We start from the raw sequence: 19,080 nt of genomic DNA on the forward strand, positions 1-19,080 counted from the left end.
CAGCCATTTGAGGCCGGCCAAACTAACATGCACACTTAGAACTCTCCACTTGGCCGTATTGCACAGCCGGCTGGAGACAAAGAGCAAAAGCCCCCTCTCTCCCTGTGCAGCATGTCTGGCTGCTCAGGCCAATCCCAGCACTTCTTGTGTAACAGCATGAGAGGAGCAACGGGATTGGTTGGCGAGGGATGAAGAAGATGAGAGGCTGATGGAGTGGCAGAACATGAAGGCGGCAAGTACGTTTATTTATGTTTTTCTATTGTCCCTCCATGTCCCCGCCTCCATGCGCTGTCCCCCATGCCTCCCACTCCAACCACTGCCTCCCACCTCTTCTTGCCACCAGCCTCTACTGCATAACTGTCACCCCACAAAAGGCCTCTCAGCCCATTGAAAGAGAACATGATTTTTGTTACCTTTTTCAGGGACAGTCGACCTTGGAAAGGCAACAGACTGAGTGGATAAGGCTGGATTCACAGATTTGTCATGCTGGTGTAATAGTCCACCAAGCTATGAGACACTGCTAGTACACTTAATAAATATAATATCTACTTAAAAGAAATAAACTGCAAGTCCACATGAAATCTTTTAAAAATATCATTTCACTATTGAAATATCCTCGTACAATTTGAGTGAACTTAAAAAGGTACCCGAGGGCTACCATACTGGGGCAGAGAGTTTTAACACCTCAAAAAATTATCCCTGGGATGCATTGCTAGCACAAACAATGCTTCACCAGTTCAAAAATATTTCAATGCCTAGATATTTTTAACAGTTTTTAGGAGGAAGAACCACTGAGTCCCCTTCAAGGACATGGCTCACTAACTTGGATCTACGGCATGTACTTTTGCCCTACCACTTTCCAAGTTCACCAGCCCCCACAGGATGATACCGATTTTAAAGTCTGGTAATGTTGCCACACTAACCGACCTGAAGGCCGTCGTCGGTGGCCGGCACTGAGCGGAGTATGGTGCCCCTGTGGCTTTGCCTTGCTGAGATTTAGTATAGATCTTGAACAATAAATCCATCCAGACCTCAGACTTCAGCATCAGTTATTGCCTGTCTTCATTCAACTAATATGACATTTGGGTGAACCCACGGGGTGAAGCAAGCCGTCCAGCTGTCTGACCCCCATGAACCTTACTGTACCTTTCCAGCTGCATGGGTGGCACTAATCCGATTGGCAGGCGGGTAGTGGCACACACTGCATGCACCACAGATTCCCAGCAGGAGGAAGCAAACGTATCAGGGCTGTGCTTAAAGTGAGAAGTGTAATGCTTGGTTTTGCTAATGGGGCTGAAGGGCATAACGTGTTCTAGGAGGTGGCATATTTTCTCTTGATTTGCTATTTGGTTAATGTCATTTTGTAATCTGGACACACCTAGTGAACAGCAGACCTCAGTGATTATGATAATTTTCACGTGAACTATATAAAGCGAAGCACTGGTAGACATTTCTGCTAGTTTTGTTTCATGTGTTGTTTGCAGCTACTGGTACAACCCACTCGTTAGGAGATTCCATTCTGCACTTGATCTATTCTGACATTCAAGTATGGGCCAGGATGAGTCATTCAAACCAAGGAATTTTGTTTTGTATAAAATGAAGAGAGTGCAGACGTTATTGGATATTTGTAACATACACAAACTATTTTGGAAGCAGTCCTCCTAACAAGGGGAGTACCTCACTCTGGAGGAATTCTGAGCACCCCCTCTTGACAGGCCTCAGAGACCTGCTAGGTGTAGTGACAGCCGCCATGCTTTGGCCGCAGACAAACTTGTGTTTCACTAAAGGCTGTAAATGCGGGTCCTCTGGCTGCTCGCTGTCTGACCAGAGATCACACGTACTAAACCCCAGAGGGACCTGCCGGCCCTTTCTTTTATCAGAGATTAATTAGAGACATCTGTGTGTGACCTGCAGGTGAAGGGTTTGACCCCCACGCGTGCTTTCTGGCAATAACAAAGTGAGTATCACAGCCATCAACCTACATTACTACGAAATATCAAAATGATGGTAGAACGTGCTACAGAAAAGCATAGTAGGAGGGATTAGGGTTTATCTTTTTACTAAGTAGAAAAATAGAGGTACTTAGGAACAGATACCAGGAGCATTTCACAGAGGAAGGAAGGAAGCTTGAATTGAGGTACAGATATGCACACTTATCAAGACCTGGAGCTTTTTGTAGACTGACCCAATAAATTATGACAGCACGACAAAAACAGAGGCACATTACCTCCTCAACCTTTATCTCATATCAATACTTACTTAAATTAGGTGTTTAATCTCTACCCAGGCTCCATGTGACCCTGTTGGAACCCATCACAAGTTTTAGTGCTATACGCCCCCTCCAAGTCCCACCCACCAATATGGTAGATAAAAGGGAATGGAGTGGACAACACTTCCTGTTTTTTTCATCTGCCCATTGCTATGGGACCTACGAGGCTGTAGAAGACCTTTTTCAGGTAAGTCTGGGGAGGTGAGGCCTCTCCGGGTATGGGATTTGCAGTTGTTCTCCCCGTACTCCTGGTAAGTGAATGTGAGGAGAATTGTTTCTTTTGTCCCCAGTTTTCCAAAAGGCAGGGCCTTCTGGGTTCCATAGGGACCTGAGGCGTGGGAGACTTGGTCTTTCCTTCGTGTGGCTATGGCTTGCTTTGAGTGACCCAGTGGTTGTGGCCAGAGTCTCTCCTTTTTCTGTCTGCGCTGCTCATATCTCAGATGGTGAGTCTTGTCATTTTTACTGCGCTGCAGGGTCGGGTACATCCTGAAAGTGCGCGGTCTGTTTTGCCCCTAGTTGCTGGGGTTTACCTGGTAAGGGGAGCTGGCTGTGTGTTCTTTGCCCTGGAGCCTCAGTGTCTGTTCTTTTTGGGCATGGCCACACGTGCTTTCCAGTCCTAACCAGTGCGGGGTGCTTGGCTGGATGGTGCATTGGTTTTCTCAGCAGCTGACTTGCACACCGGCTGGGTGTGCGTGGCTGCCTGCCAGCCATGTTGGGGTGCGGATGGTGATCTTCTGAGCTATGCACCATTGGCTTTGCGCTTGGGGTGCCTGGTTGTTTTTCCCCTGACTTCTTCGGGGTCCGTTTTGACCAGCTGCATATCTTTTTTGTGATTTTGGCTCCTTCTTGAGGATGAGTGAGCTTATGTTTCTCTTGCTGCCTACACCTCAGTTTTTGTTCTGGTTGCCAAGGCGTGGTGTTTGTCACAGTTTCACATTTTCAGTTTCACCATGCCCAGGACTACTGGAGTTGTGCGATTATGCAGCTACAGCGGTTTTCCCATTGTTATGGATATGCCGCACTTGGCCCTTACAGAGTCTCCTGTAGCCTAATGGTAGAGGTCAGTGACCCTCACACTGAGAAGTGAAGCTTCTATCCAAGGTGTGTTTAAAGACATTTTGAATAAAAAATACCCAGGCAGTGTTACCAAGGTTTGTGTTGATGAAGGGCTGATGCGCTACTGTTCTTGATTGTGCTGCATTGTGTAGCCTCCTTGGCTTTTTCTTGCTGCATGGTTTGTTTGGCCGTGTCGCATGGTTTGGGCCTCTCATGCCACAGGATTCCTGCGACCCTGGCCATGCCTCATTAATCTGGGGCTGAGTATGTTGTTAAATTGTTGGTATCCAGTTTGTCTGCCCTGCTGTTGCAGTGGAGCTTTTGCTCAGTAACTGGTGCCTCTGATGCTGCTGACTGACCCAGTTCAGGGGGTTTTCAGGGGTTTAAGGGCCAGATGTAGCAAAGGGTTTTACCCATTCTGTGCCTATGGGAAAATGTGTTCGTACATATGGCCCTAAGTCCAGTCATTGCTCTTCAGTTTTTGACAGCATCCCTGTTTTCTGTTTCACAGTTTCTGCCATCACTTTTTTTCCACTGGGTTGGCCACCTAAGGGGTACTAGTGGTGTTTTAGTGGTGTTTTGATGTGGGGCTGTCCTAGCCTTTCACTTGTCTATTTTCATTCTGACACACTGGCAGTTTGCTGCCTCATGGCTTTGTTGTGCCTGCTGTCCCCATTTGTAAGGGCAATGGCTCGGGGGGGGGGGGTTTGATGTCATTCAGGTGTTGTCTGCTCTGCTGACCAGTTTCTTCTTTTACATTTCACCGGGCCCATGCATGCATGGATGTGGGTCAGCCATTGGTTTCTGACGCTGCACTTCAGTATACCTTCTTTTAGAGCCAGATGTTTGGCTCTGTGCCTCCCTCTGCTCCCTGGCTGCTGCTGAACGGTGGGGGCCGGTTTCCGGAGCTAGCACCGGTGCAGTCCCTCAGTGGCCTCTTGCAGCAGCTCGACGTCAACTGGCAGAAAGCTAACCCTGGGTTGGGGTTCCCCTTGCCTGTAACTGGTCATTTGCTATCTTCCTTTACATGGTCGATTTGGCCCTCTTCAGGGAATTTTTGTGTCTCTATGGTGGTCATCCTCCCTGATTTGTTTCCCAATTACATTTTCCCCCTCCCATGTGATTGACATTTCTCTGGGAGGTATTGGATAGGCCCTTGTGTGACTGGAAAGGTCCAGTGATGGCAGCTCTTCCCACTTTTCTAACAGTGTCTCTTTAATCTAGCCGAGGCGAATGTGGCTTTTTCTTTTTCATCGCAGATGGATTCCCTGCTTTCTGCATTTGGTTTGCGAGCTTTCTGCAGTTCATGAGGCCTCTGCTTGTCTATCCCTTCGGTTGGTCTTCCACTCCTTGTGTACTGCTCTCCTGCGTGGGATGGAGTGTTTGGCTTTGTTTTGGAAAGGCCTCTTTGCCTACCTCCTTTCTTTGGGGAATGAAAGGTGGTCCATTCTTCTGCTTGGTTGGCTTCCTGTGCCCTTTTCTGGCAGAATGCTCTTTTGGGGTCAGTAGGTTGGATGTAATTGCACAGTGGGGTCTTCTGTGCACCTGCTTTCAGTGAACATGCCCAGCTCCTTGTCGCTCTTCCCATTTTCTTCCTGTGTGATTTTGGGGTTGGACCTGGCAGCCTCCCTTCTTGTTCCTGTAGCCTATTTCCTCTTCCTCAGCTTTCACTTTCCTGTGGCTCCGCTTCTTCTGCTGTTCCTTCTCCTCTATGTGGGTGTCTTCCTTGGTGGCTCAGGCTGTCTCCTTCATGACAAGGGGCTGCCATGGTGCAGTCTGTTGCTTTCCTTGGGACGAAGACCTGTGGTGTCTGGGTGTGTTTGGTTGCACATCTTGGTCTTACTGTTACTCCCCCCCTCTTCTGGCAGTCGATGTGGTGGCTGGCTCTGGCGACTCTGGTCACAGGGTTTCCCTGGTTCTCTGGTTCTTCCATCCTGAGTCATGTCCGTGGATGCATGCATGATGGGGTGGGGTGCAACCTTGGACGGTCTCTCCATCCAGGGGTTGTGGTTGCCTTTCATTTCACTCTCCTCCTTGGACTGGAGGGAGTTGGCTGTGCTTTCTGTAGCTCTCTTGTGCTGCTTGCCTCTCTTTTACACTCACATGGTTCTGCTTTCGCCTGACAGCTTCGGGAAGGGGTTCTTCTTTCTGGTTCCTGCCTGCTCTGGTCTCCATTTCTTCCCCCGGACTCTTGGAGGATGTTCTGCCTGATGGCATAGCTCCTGTTCAAAGGGGTCTGGGCTTCCAAGGTTTGTCTTTCTCAACGCTGTTGAGACTACTTGTGGTGTTGAGGTGATGGTTGGTTTGGGCTCTTGCTTCCTCGAAGGGTTTTCTTTGATCAGGCCTCCTCTTCAGTTTTGTGTTCCTGTCTGGGGTCTTCCTCTGGTGCTCAGAGAATTGCACTCTTCTCCTTTAGAGCCTTTGGTGTGTGTCTCCTTTACGACTCTCTGCTGTTCGGTTGCTGCTCAGGTTGGACCTAGGGGTTCTCCATTCGTTGGTCTACGCTGTTCATCGACACCAAATACTGACTTTGACCTCCGTTTTTTCAGCTCCCTCTACTCTTGGGGAAGGTTGTGTGGCTCTCTTTCCCTGTTTGGGCGGTGTGCATCTCTTTGTTCAGTACAAGGGTCTTAGCAATTACAAGCCTGTGTTTCTACATTTTTATGCTCTCCATTATGGTCTGAAGGCGTCGTCTCTTACGCTAAGTTAGTGGATTTAATCTCTGCTTTCTCTTATTTGTGCCTCACACATCATGCACATGCCTGGCAGGCTATGGGGGACTTCTCAATGTGGACTGGTGGCCTCCTGGGCTTCTACTGCATGTGTTTCTGTTGTTGTCTTTTGTATGATAGCTTGACAGGCATTCCCATCTGCTTCTTTTCCCTTCTCGTCTGGAGGTGGGTGTCTCTTTAGGTTCTGGGGCAGGGGTTCTGGCCTAGGCTCTGCCTTGTACCCTCTGCTTGCCGTTTTTTCTCCTCTCTTGGTTTACAATGGCTTCAGTACGTTCACTTGCATTTCTAAGAGTTGTTTTTGTTTCTTTGGGATTCAGGTTGTACTGGTCTTGTTTTTTTATATCCTCATTTAAGTACGTATTGAGCTGAGCTAAAGGTTGAGGACTTAATGGTTTGATTACTTACTGGTAATCTTCATTACTCCAAATGACTTTTTCTTGTATCAATACTTACAACCGTCCCTCCCAGCACCATCTCCACACCCTGAATCCTCATGTTGGCTTGGGGGCATACAGGACGTGTTGTGGACTCCATCCTCTTTTATCTACCATAATGGTAGGAAGAGCTTGGGGGGCGTATAGCACAAACTTGTGACTGGTTTCAGCTAGGTCACATGGTGCCTAGGTAGTGGTTGAATGACTCATTTAAGTGAGTATGATATGAGAAAAAGTGAATGAAGAGTACCGGTAGTTAATCAAACCATCTCTACTTATTTTGTACATTTTTCTTACTAACACAAATATATAAAACTTATGACAGCCTAGTTTCTGTTTTTTCATTTTTTCCTTTTGAGTTTTTTAAAGAAAAACAAGAGTCCGGGTTTTGTACTGTCAAGGAATAAACACTTAAAATCAAGAAGAATTTCTGTAAACATGGTTGAGCCGACTAATCAGCTCTAAATTTGTAAAAATAATTAAATAAAAAATAAAATAAGCGCGGCTGAGCAAAATGTTTCTTTGGAACTGCTGCTGTTTTCCCCAACTAACTTTGCCCATTACTCCTGCAGCTCTACCCTCTTCCAGCAGTGGCCTACCCACTCCCTTCATGTACAATAGTCAAAGTTAAAGTGCATTAAGCAGACGAGAGCTCAAAAGGGATAGGAGAGCCTTCCATCTCTGAGAAATTCTTGGAAATAATTGGGTATAATAGTACAACCAGCCCAGCTTTCACTTAAACCGGTTAAAACTCCTTAAGCTATGAAAGGGCATTCATGAAATGTTCCAATACTTTCATGGTCTTTCCAATCTCTTTTAGGATGTGCTTCATTTCACAGTCCTCTCTTGCTCTCACACACACACAGCCGCTGCTCCACAATCCCCCCCCCCCTCCGCCCCCACTGCTTTTTGTTTCACTTTGGTACTGCCAATAGGTGAGTTCACCAACATAGATCTTGGAGAATATTCAGAATAGCAGTAGACTGGACAAAAGAGTCCAATTTAGATTTGGGATATACAAATTTACTATTTGTGGATATACTGAAAATCAAGTTTGGAACCAGCCCTCCCAATCTCTAAAGGACTAGATTTGTGGCAGGGGATCACGCTGCTAGTCGTGAAACCTGATGTAAGCAGGTGGATACATACAGAATAGGCCAAACAAATACTGGATTTCAGTTGTAATAAAATTTCAAATATAATATTTTGTATATTTTCAACCATGGAAGTCACCTGAGTTGTATTAAATACAGTGCCCTGTGGGTGCTGGGGCATGAACTACCATTTTCAGCACTTCTGGGGCATTGTACTATCACAGAAGTGGCCACAGATACTTGTGCGGACCCTTTAGTAACACAGATAGTGCCGGGGCACATATAACGACGGCTTCATGGAGGAGACGTATGCTCATTTTCTTGGAGGTGCACCAACATGTGAATGAGGAAACATTTGCCTCTGCACTGGTGCTGTATTATGGATGCGGGCACAGAGGGAGAGAGACCCTCAAGAGGCGCACGGACAGTGTGCCACAAAGAGGAGGTACAGTGTCACCGCACCCCCTGAGGGCAGCCCTCTGGAGTTGGGAAAGTGAGCCACAAGGCCCCCTAATAATTCACCCTGCAGGTGGGGGAGATCTCTTTCAGAAGTGCGGGGGCATGCCGTCTGTCCAGTAAAAGGAGAGGCTGCTTCAAGAAGGCGCTCTATCTTTCATTAATGCGCTGCCCCCCCGGGCAAGAGTGAGTGACTGCTGCCGTAGGGGGTGCACACTGATGGTAATAGGGCGCACAGTCCCTGTCTGCACCCCACAGTCCTGCTTAAAGGTGCACCATGGCACAGACAGTGAGATCCTTATATAATATAGGTGCGGGAACGCAAATAGTTTTCTCTATCTTTGACAAAAAATAGTATGCTTAATAACAAAATTTCAATAAATTGCTCCAACTGTGCTTTTGGTTGAAATAGAGCTTTTACCCTTCACTTGCCCTTAATATTGGTAAAATATATGATAACTTATTTTCACGCTACAGTTGTATAAAAAGAACAATTGTAAGAGGATAAGTAATGATATTTGGGCAGGAAGTTCGAGGATTTAATATTCTTGTAGGACTCTCAAATTTCTGACCTAACAGATGGTGAATTAGAAAACTGCAAACCTACATCTAATTTATAGGCCATGGTAATGGCACATTAGCATGGCTTTGGCATGTTCGACTGTACCATTAACAAAGTTAGTTTTGGGTATCCACCAGTTTATCTGTTATTATGTGGATACCTGTGCCAGGAAGGTGAGACAAGTGAAAGAGCCTGAGCCATGCAACTGAAGAAGTAAAGGCTCTCAGCTAAAATCTTGTTCTGCCCTAAAGTTGTTGCAACCAATGACAAACATAAAAGACAACAATCAATGGGCCATCAAAACAATTGTAACAGAATACATGGATGACAAAGAAACAAAAACGAATACGTAACAGTCCAGCAAAATGAGGATTCAACTGTACATACACAGCAGAACAAGAGCAAATAGGGACGCTAAATACACCTGTCGCCACAAATCCTCACCACCCATAGAGATAAATCTGTACTTGAGGATGGATATGCAATCATAACAGATTTGACTCTGTGCAAGAACTCTAAGCAAGCAGGGTGTACAAATGGCATAAGAACTAACATCACAAAACTACACCTTAGCAACTCACACTGAATACAACAAAACAAACCAAGGCTTTTGTACTACAATAAATGAGCCACTCACTGGATACCTAATTGTAAATACCAAAGCAGAACTAGAGGGTGCATATGTCAAACAGATCACTACACCAGACATCACTACACCAAACCATCCTGTCCTTGATTGTGAAGGCAGAAAATGAATTAATCCCACGACAAATAGACTTATGGTATACGGTCAATTTCATAAGCGCTACAGGTGATCAAAATGCACACGTGACACCGGCAGGAACTGACAGGTGGTCATATGACACGCATGCAGACTCCGACTCTAAAATCACAGAACCGGAGGAAACCCATCTGACTGCCAGAGACAGAGGAAGGAGCAGTGCTTAATTTGTGCTTATTTTTTCTGGTGCTGAGCACTGGCACTTATTTTTTAGGGCAATCATTTATTCTTCTGCCTCAGGTATTTGCTGCGAGCAAAAGACACACATGGGAAAGACGGAGGAAGAGAAAAACTAAAAAGCCTCCTCACAAAGGTAGAAAGCAGAAAGCTGCCAGAGTGAGCTGGAGGGGCAGGGAGTGGCTGTAAATGGATTAAAGAGGCCCCAGCTGGCATCAGAATTACGCTGCCTCGGTATTCCGGGCTCGCACATTTAAATGCAGCAGCCGCGTGTTTAAGAGGAGGGCTTTGGACACAGACACGTTTTATTTACAAATTAAGCACTGGGAAGGAGATAATCCTTTTCCATTTAGGCCTCACTCCATCTCCATGACACCCTTACAACCTTCTGAGACAAATCTTTTTCTCTCCTCTCACCCAGGCATTGCAGACCGACCACGTGCCTTTTGAATGAGGCCAGAAAGGTGCCAGGGATACTCTAGAGTCCAGGATTCGTTTTACCATCGACCGCACAAGAAACTGATCACCCACTTGTAAAGTGACTCTCACTGGCTTCATTCCAAAATTGTAAGCATTGGCAGCGGTGAACTGTTAGTGTCTCAAGGGGGACATTCTGAATCCCAGTCCCTGATGGACACCCTGAATGACTATACCATAAACTGGTTGCTATCAGTTACTGTGCAGATTCTTAGCTGGCATTAACGTACTTTTTAAGTATTGAACCCTCCCAACTAAAAATAAGTGAACCTGAATGAATCACTGCTTTGTGTTTGTGCTATTTTGTTGTGTGCATGTGCCTGTTCGAGTTAATGTATGGGCTGGAGTCAGTAGGTTTGTGAAAGATGTGCCTCATCCTTGTCTGCCCGGGGGGGCACCCAGTAACTGAGTTTAGTTGTAAGTTGAGGCTACCCTCCCCTATTAGTTAAGCCCCATCATGCTTTAAAGCCGCAGTGCCCTATGTAAATCTGGGAGGGCTGGATCCATAATAGATTTTCAGGTTCACTACTGTAGATTACTTTTCATTCAGATTCATTTTGTGTAGATGTATCTTTTGTGGCGAGCCTGAAAATGTGGACCTTCATCAGACACTCTGCTTTAAAAGAAGGTGATACTATGACTCAGAGGGGGTCTGAAAACAGATCATTTAAGGTCGCTTCACCTGTCAGTTGAGAGCTTCTCACATACTATAGTCTCCAACAATTATGCAATTATCCATCAATAGCAGAACAGCACAAACTATTTTTAACTTATAAAAAGGTGTCAGTCAATGTGCTTGATCAAAATCACGAGACCTTAATTCTGGGATGTAGGCAGACTGTTCCTCTCTTGGTGTGAGGGTGAGAAACGATTTGTTGTCCCACAGTAACATAAATGAAGGTCCGGCCAGTGTGGGAGGCATCAGGGAGCTAGAGCCGTAACCCAGCCAAGAGCTCAGTAAGATCACTGTACTGCGCATATTGGTCCACAGGAAAATGGTGTCCTGCTTCCTTCACCCAGGTCACAAAAGGAACAAAGCAAGTGGCAGGGATCCCTCATTCGGGTCCCGTAAAGCTCACAAAGAAAGCCAGCAAAGGTGCCAAAGGAGACGTTGTGAAAATACGACTAATGGCATAAGCCAGCAGCATCCTATTCGTAATTAACCTATTGAGGGAGGGGGGCAGGTCCTTAAAGGCGGTGGCATGGCCCAAAGAGCACCACCATGTTACGGAGCTGCAGCCGGCAGCTCATGCCTTTGGCTTGAGGACATTCATCAGCACATGCATGATACTAAGGCTGGTGCAGTCCAAGATGGACCACATGAATGGGGAAAGGTAAGTGCACCAGGCTAGATTGCTTTGCAAACTACTGTTACTGTTCAGGGGTCTCCCTAAACCATCCTGGCCATCAGGTCTACTGGTATTTTCATGTTGCCCACACATGTGGATGGCTTGTTTTTAAGCAAGTTCCAATTCACTTATATCATATGCAGATCCATAAGCAGGGCAAGACCCGTACATCGTGTTTTTGGAATACGCTTATTCATAAACTGGGCAGGGACCAGCAGTGCAGCATAGTGGGCCATGCAGTGTGACAGTATTAGGAAGGTGGCCAAGTGGGAATACGGGGCATGTAAATCTTACTCCAGACAGGATGGATGGTAAATCAGTAAACTCCCTCAGGTTTATAGGGCTACGGTTGAGAAGATGGGCTACGATTCACAGGGATGGAATGAGTTCGCTGTGGGCCCAGGGTTTGCTGCCAGGCTAGTAACGCATGGCATGTATTGGGGAAAATAACTTCACAACACACAGCAGTGGGCATCTACTGACTGATTGAAGAAGGACATGCCAGCGCTAGCCTGAATGCTGGGTATGTACCACTGTCATAATTTGTTCCAAATTGATACATAGGTATGAATGGGGAGCATAGGGCAATAATACAGTCAGGGGAAAAGCTGAACATAGCAATGTGCAAATTCTGCAAGTGCATGCACTGAGAATTTGTAAGTCACAGTCTAATCAGCGTAAGGATGCCAGCCTACTATGGCGAAGACAGGGTGCACCTATCCAGGGCTGTCACAGGCAAATGCTTACTGAACCTAGCGGATGTGACAGAGCCAGTGGGTTGTACATAGACAGGATGAACAAATGGCTGTTGATAAATAGGGAGGAGACTGTAGGCAACAGTGAATCTACAAAATGGCGATAACTCCTTAGTGGTAAGGCAGGAGTAAAATGAAGATCAATTTCTCAGTAGGAGGAACTCTGGTTGTGAAAGTGATCACCAGGGAGAGGTCATTCCACAGCAGTGATCCTTGGAATGCCAGGTAGAAGGACCTTTGGGGTGGGTATGAAAAGTGTTACAGCAGGAAGTCGTTGTCAGGACAACGGGCAGGAATCACGCTTGTAGGTAGTTTTTAATTTGTAAAATAATAAGTACCAGGGATGCGCTTTTATTAGGAGCCTGCAGTCGGCACTGACGAAGGTTGGTATAGGCTGTGTATTTGTAATTTCAACTATTATCTCTTTCATGCGCCTGCAGGTACTCCATGCGCCTCTTTATCTCTGTTTTTGCAGGTTACTATTTCATATCTGATTTCTCCCCTTGTCACTGTTTTTCCATCTGTGTGTTCCTTCTTATTTCCTCCTTTTGTGTTTTTATCACTCTTACTCTAGGCCAAAGTCTGATGATAAAAAGGATGTGCCGTTCCCCAAAAGCGAGTGCCGTTGAGCCGCAGACGCAACCACCGGCTCAAATTAAGCACTGCTTGCAGCCCAGGCCTGGCAGAGAGTGGTGGACAGCACACGGTATCAAGTTAATCATGAACATTACCAATGGGTCACTCAGGAATAAACTTACAGCAGGAAACTGATTTTTGTCTACTGAGCATTGAGAAAAATGTTTCCTCATGTGTATGACTTGATTGTGCATTGGGTAGGGTGCACCTGCATGTGGACACATTCAAAATAAAATGTTAGACTATGGCCTTTTTGTCCCTAGATACAGCATACACTTAGTGACTGGAGAGGGGCACAAAGTGGAGCAAGAATCTTGGTTATTGGATTTCACAGGGCATTTTATTTTGGGCACAGAAAAGCATGTTTCTGCCTTGTTAACACCCACGTAATAGGTAATCTGACAAATGTCAGTGAAAGACATACTGGCACTCCACTTACATCTACATAGGCTTTTTTTTATAAATACAAATTTAAAAAAAGAGACACAAACTTTTTTAGGGAAATTAATAAGAAACTCCCCAATCGATTACTTCGCAGTATTCTCATAATGAAAAACAATCTGCATTCAACATAAATTGCCTAGAATTGATAATCCTTCTTACTACTAATCTGAACTGGAGGTTGCAGGTGGGGCCCACCAGCACTTATTTTTGGGGACCGGCTCTTATTTTTCCTCATCAGACTGTGACACCGCGGAAGACCAGGAAAGCACCCAAGGTGGAAAGATGGAGGACGTCAAAGCTGTAAAAGCAATGACAGAGGTAGAAAGCAGGAACCCTGGAAGAGTGAGATATAGGAGTCACGAGCGTGTAGTGGTGGATGAAACCTACAGGAGGTGTAATCAAGACTGGGCAGCCTTGGTAACCGGTATTTTATTTCGATATATAAAATCACAGACAACAGGCCTCCAAGCAGAACTTCTACTTTTACAAATGAAGCGCTGGTGGGCCTTCATTTGGCACCTTTCTTCCACCGAGCTACACGAATGCATTGTGATTCCATTTTGATAACAATGTCATCATTCTGTCATTATTCCCCTCTCTTTGGAATAGCTGGTTTGCAACCCCGGCTTCCCTGTGCAGTAGTGGCAGGCCGCTAACGGTCCAGTCTGTTACCAGAGAGGGCTCGGAGGCGCCCTGTATCTACACACTGGGGTTCCCAGCAGCAGTGACATTCAGTGCATGAGCTGCACATTTCCTTTCTTGTGGTAAGAAGCAGGCTGCCCTGGAACACTTTGTTCCCACATTGTGGGCCCAGCCAGGAAGGCAGCCGCATGACGCGGCTTGTGCATACTTCGGAGCAGCGCTATAAAATGAGAGCGGCCAGCCTGAGCCGCACGCCAGAAGCAGCTGCCCCGGCTTGCGTTTCGCACGGCAGCTCACGACGTGAGGTCACCCCTGGCACCGGTCCCGGCCATTGTCTTTCTCCAAGACGCGCTCTCAAAATAGGACTTCAAGAAGACGCTGCCCTGGGACCCTCAGACAGTCAAGCTCATCGTACATTTTGCAGCTATAACAGTTAAAACAAGGAGCCACCATGAACGACGCAGCTTTAATAGTTTTCAAAATGTGCCTTTAAACAATGTGGATGCAGGGCTAAGGATGTGTTGAGTGTGGCAGGCCACGGTTTTGGTGCTGATTGTAACCAAGGTAGAATGCAGCCACTCTACCTTGCCACGGATGCTGGTCTGGTCGCGTGAATCTTGATACCCTTAGGTGCTTGTGACCTGCATTATGGAACTCGTGTCCTGCAGGCGCGCGCCAGGTAGCTCCAATCAAGTAATCCCAGAATGGGGTAGAAGTTGCGACACCACCTCATCGAAGCCAATTTGCTGTAATATGTATTCAAATATTGTTTCTCAGCTCGTCAGCTTGTCAAGGGTCACACCATTATCTAGTTTCTCTACAAGTGGTCGCTAACGTGAGTGAATCTCCTAATGAATATGTTGCCCTTTTCTGCAGTGGGGCACGGGGCACGGGGTTCGGGGGTCAAGGCCTTAGGACTTTTAATGTACTCATTCAACAATCTTAATATGAGAATGCCTTTTTACCGCTAACGCTGTCACACTTTGTAAAGCGCTCCGACTCTCATTTTGCAGTACCAAAAGCTGTGCAGCTGTTAGCAATGCGTCTGACTGCTGCGGTATTTTTCAACATTTCAGAGGCTGTCAAAAGATACAGCTTCCAAGCCTTTCAACTTAGTTTTGGCCACACTGAGACAGAGAAAACAATGTTTTTGTCCTTCCACATGCCCCTTCAGCTCTTCCATTACCCTCGCTTTCCTCCAGTGCTTCAAGGTCCCGCCTCTTCCGGCAGATTCTCCAGCTCAGCTCCCTGCACTCTCCATGGCCCTTAGCAGAGCAGGGTCCCGTCTCCCCTGCTTATCTTGAGGTGTACATGCACAGAACAGGTTCATGAGCCCTTGTGAGAAGAAGGCGTGGAATACCGAGGGTTGGGTGTGGCTGCAATTATTGAACTAAACACTGGAAAGTGTAGACTCAGTGATCACACCTCAGTGAGTGGTACAGCTCCACTGAAGGTGTGGATTCTTCCGAGGAAGTGAATTTATAGATGAAAGATTTCAGGAGAGAGGGGCTAGAAATCCTGACTGAGTGTGGGGCGAATGTCAAAATACAATTTTAGTTTTGGTTAACAATGTAAAATTTTACAATTGTTCTTGAAATGTTTTCAGTATAGTTTTTTAGTCTTGCAAATTTTTTGAATGTATTAAATATTTCAAAAAGTTGTTTTAAATGTTGATTAAAAAAAGCTATGAAATCACCTGAAATTATTCAAGATAGCCTGATCAAATATTTTCCAAATGCTAGGACAATACCAGCTCACATTTTAACGTGACTGGTCTAATATTGTGGATGTCATCCCGCACCATAATGAATCAAGAACATGATCTATAACTTAGACACAGTAGTAAGGCGACATACAGCATTGCTTTATGTGAAAAATGTTTTACTTTGAAAGTTTGAAAAGCTTTGTAGGTGTACATGCATGATCTATGAGTTTCTCCAACTCCAAAAAGTGATTTGGAATGGATACGGATTCGATCTGGAAGGGATGTGTCTCGCCTACAGACCGATTTATCATCTTGTGCATCTGTGTTTTCTGACTGAAACCTGGTTGCAAAACATTATTATTTTACTGACACCTCAAAGGAGATGTTTATGCATTCACAAAAGGGAACGGGTCCTAAGCAGACCCTCTCCCTTTTGTGAATGTGGAAAAAACTTTGTTGAAGAGTAGGCAGTGGTTCTGGGGAAGCTTCTGACATTTCAACAAAAAAAAGTAAACTTTTCTTTTTAAAAGCAGGCCTGTTTCCTTTAAAGGTAACGGGCTGATTTAAAAAAAATGTTATGTTTGCTTAAGCAATCACAGGCATGGTGGACTTCTCACCCCAGCAGTCTATCATCCAGTGATTTCCTCCGACCATAGTAAGTTGCATTTTGAGAATTAACTCATTAATACGCACGATGTAGGTCAGATTCCATCCAATTACAATTTAGATTTTTAAGAACTGACCTATTAGTACAGAGGTTGTTTCCTAAAAACTCTTTACTGGTTACAAAAATACTGGTCTCAATTTGCAACCAGTGTTTTGCGAGCAGTTGCATACACCTGGTCCTAGATTCAGTTGCATCGGGGTTCTCTCTTCTTTTAGAAACTTATTTTTCTTGCATTTTCATTCTAAAGGTGGCAATACAATAGAGATGAGAAGGTGTATATGAGTAACTGTTCAAGCATTAATTCTAACACAGTAGGGTTGTTGCAGCATACAACCGGAGCACTACTGGACTATCAAGCTATCTATACTTATAATGAAACTCAGTGCAATGGCCAGCAACTTCCGAACATATGCAAATGTGCATATTTCAATCAACAACTATTCTTAAGAGTTTTCGCATAACATTCTACTACAATGTTTACATTAAATTGCCAAAATAATAATTGCATTTTTTGCTACGCCTTTTTTCTACAGCATCAGACTCCTGCTTAGTAAGGAAATATGATGTCGCATTTTGCATAGGATTCTAATGAAGAAAACGTGTTTATTAGTACAGTTGCTCTAAACAACATGTGTTATTGGTCCATAAATATATTATGCTATAGCTGTGAAAACAAATGTGGACAAACACTACATGTTAATTAGAACAACTGTACTAATAAACACAGTCACTCGTTTATTACCGAAGGGCAAAGGTCAAATCCCAGTATATTACCAAAGTATATTGATCTTTTTACATAAACACAACACTGTTTACTGCCTCACATATGACACTTATTATATACATTCAAACTTCTCTCCTAATGGTCACAAGTCTTCATCGTGATGTTACCTTACTGCATAAATGTAACTCATTGCATCCAAGTTTTTGGTCAAGTATCCATTCTTAAAAATAAATAAATATACATAAAGAAATGTTATGGCATAAACCATATATGTAGATGCATAGATGGTAATATGCTATTTATTACGATTGTTGAGGGAGGGAAGGAGTATCGACCTCTGACCTGTTTTTGGTCTAGAGCTCGCCCCCCACGTCCGCAGCACCACCTTGCTGTCTCGTGCCCCTGACCCCCGCCCACTCTGCTGCTAGCGTGTTCGAGGCCCTCCTCCACCCGCAGGCATCCGCCTGCGCCTCATCCCTGGTGTCTAGTGGGCTCTGGTAAGCTTCACTAGACCCGTGTGCTCTCTGCCGCTTTTCGCCGTATCTGTAAGTGTTTTTCTACTTTTCAGCGCCTTGCCTCCTTGCGCTCTTGCCCCCATTTGTGCCCCTTCTGATTGCTGTATTCCGATTGTATTTTGTGCCATTTACCGTAATTGTGACTGTTTTTGACTTGTGCCTTATTTTGTCATTTTTGTGCCTTCTTTAACCTGGTTTTCGCCCCTTAGGCGCTCCCCCTTGCCGCTTCCCCTGCCGCTGCCTCCCTGCGGCCCGCCCCCCTCGTGCCCCCATTCGCCGCTCCCTCCCGCCTCCCAGCTGCTCCTCCCTACCCCCTCCCTTCTTAATGGCTGGCGCTGCGTGTCCGTGCAGCGGACGTGCGCAGCGGGCACGCCGGAGGCGCGCCAGAGGCAAGCCCGTCTGCGCCTGAACCGCGCCCAGCGCCACCCCCCCCGGTCCACACGCCCCCCCGCACCACCAGCCTTCGCTACTCAGCCAGCGAACTCCTTGCCCTTAACCCTGGCTCCTCCACAGCCTGCTTCCAGGCCACTCCGAAGCACACCAAAAGACCCTTCTCCTGCCGCACCTGCAACTTCACCTGCAACAGAACAAGGAAGCCTGCAACAACCAACAGCAACCACCTCCATTGCATCCTCCTCAACACACGCTCCGCACGAAAGCACGCCATCAAGCTCTGGGACCTGCTCGACACCACCGCCCCAGACGTAGCCTTCCTGACCGAAACCTGGTGGAACGGCTCCTCGGCCCCAGACATCGCCATCGCCACCCCGGACGGCTACAAGTTCACCAGAAGAGATCGCACCAACGGGATCGGTGGAGGAATAGCCATCGTCCACAAATCCACCCTCAAGATCCACACCCACACGGACGACACCCTCAAGACAGCTGAACACCTTCACTTCCGGATCCACACGGACCCCAACACTACCCTCAGAGGAACTCTCATATACCGACCTCCAGGACCAAGAGCCCCCTTCAGTGACACCATTTCCGACCTCGCAAGCACCCACGCCCTCGCCTCTACGGACTACATCCTCCTTGGAGACCTCAACTTCCACCTGGAGAACAACAACGACGCCAACACCGCAGCACTGGCCACCAACCTCTCCAACCTCGGACTCAGACAACTGGTCAACACACCCACCCACATCGCCGGCCACATGCTAGACCCTCTCTTCACTGCAAGCAACCACATCTCATTCAGCCACACCACCGAACTCCACTGTACCGACCACCACTGCGTCCACTTCACATTCAAGAAACACACCGAACACCACCGCACCCCACTACCGCCGCACTGCCACTGGGGCAAAGTCACTGAGGACCAACTAACTAGCACCCTCGCCAAGAACCCGCCGACCAACCCCACCGACCCGGACTCCGCCGCCATCAACCTCCAACAGTGGATCCTCAACTGCGCCAACACCCTCGCTCCACTCAAGAGGCCCACCGTCAACCAAGAAAAGAAAAAAGCAGCCTGGTTCACAGACGAACTCATCACCTCCAAACGCACCTGCCAGAAACTTAAGAAAAAATGGCTTCTCGAGCGCACACCCGTCAACCTGGCAACCCACAAGGAAGCCACTCGCAAGCACCACCAACTTA

The 19,080-nt window shown here is 46.5% G+C and overlaps 1 protein-coding gene across 1 annotated transcript in view; it reads right to left on the bottom strand.

The window, feature by feature from the left end:
- Positions 1–19,080, bottom strand: part of LOC138246962 (uncharacterized) — a 700,938-nt gene that overhangs the window by 127,220 nt on the left and 554,638 nt on the right. The window lies entirely within an intron of this gene.

The sequence above is a fragment of the Pleurodeles waltl genome, chromosome 7 (genome assembly GCF_031143425.1).
Source record: "Pleurodeles waltl isolate 20211129_DDA chromosome 7, aPleWal1.hap1.20221129, whole genome shotgun sequence".
Classification (NCBI taxonomy): domain Eukaryota; kingdom Metazoa; phylum Chordata; class Amphibia; order Caudata; family Salamandridae; genus Pleurodeles; species Pleurodeles waltl.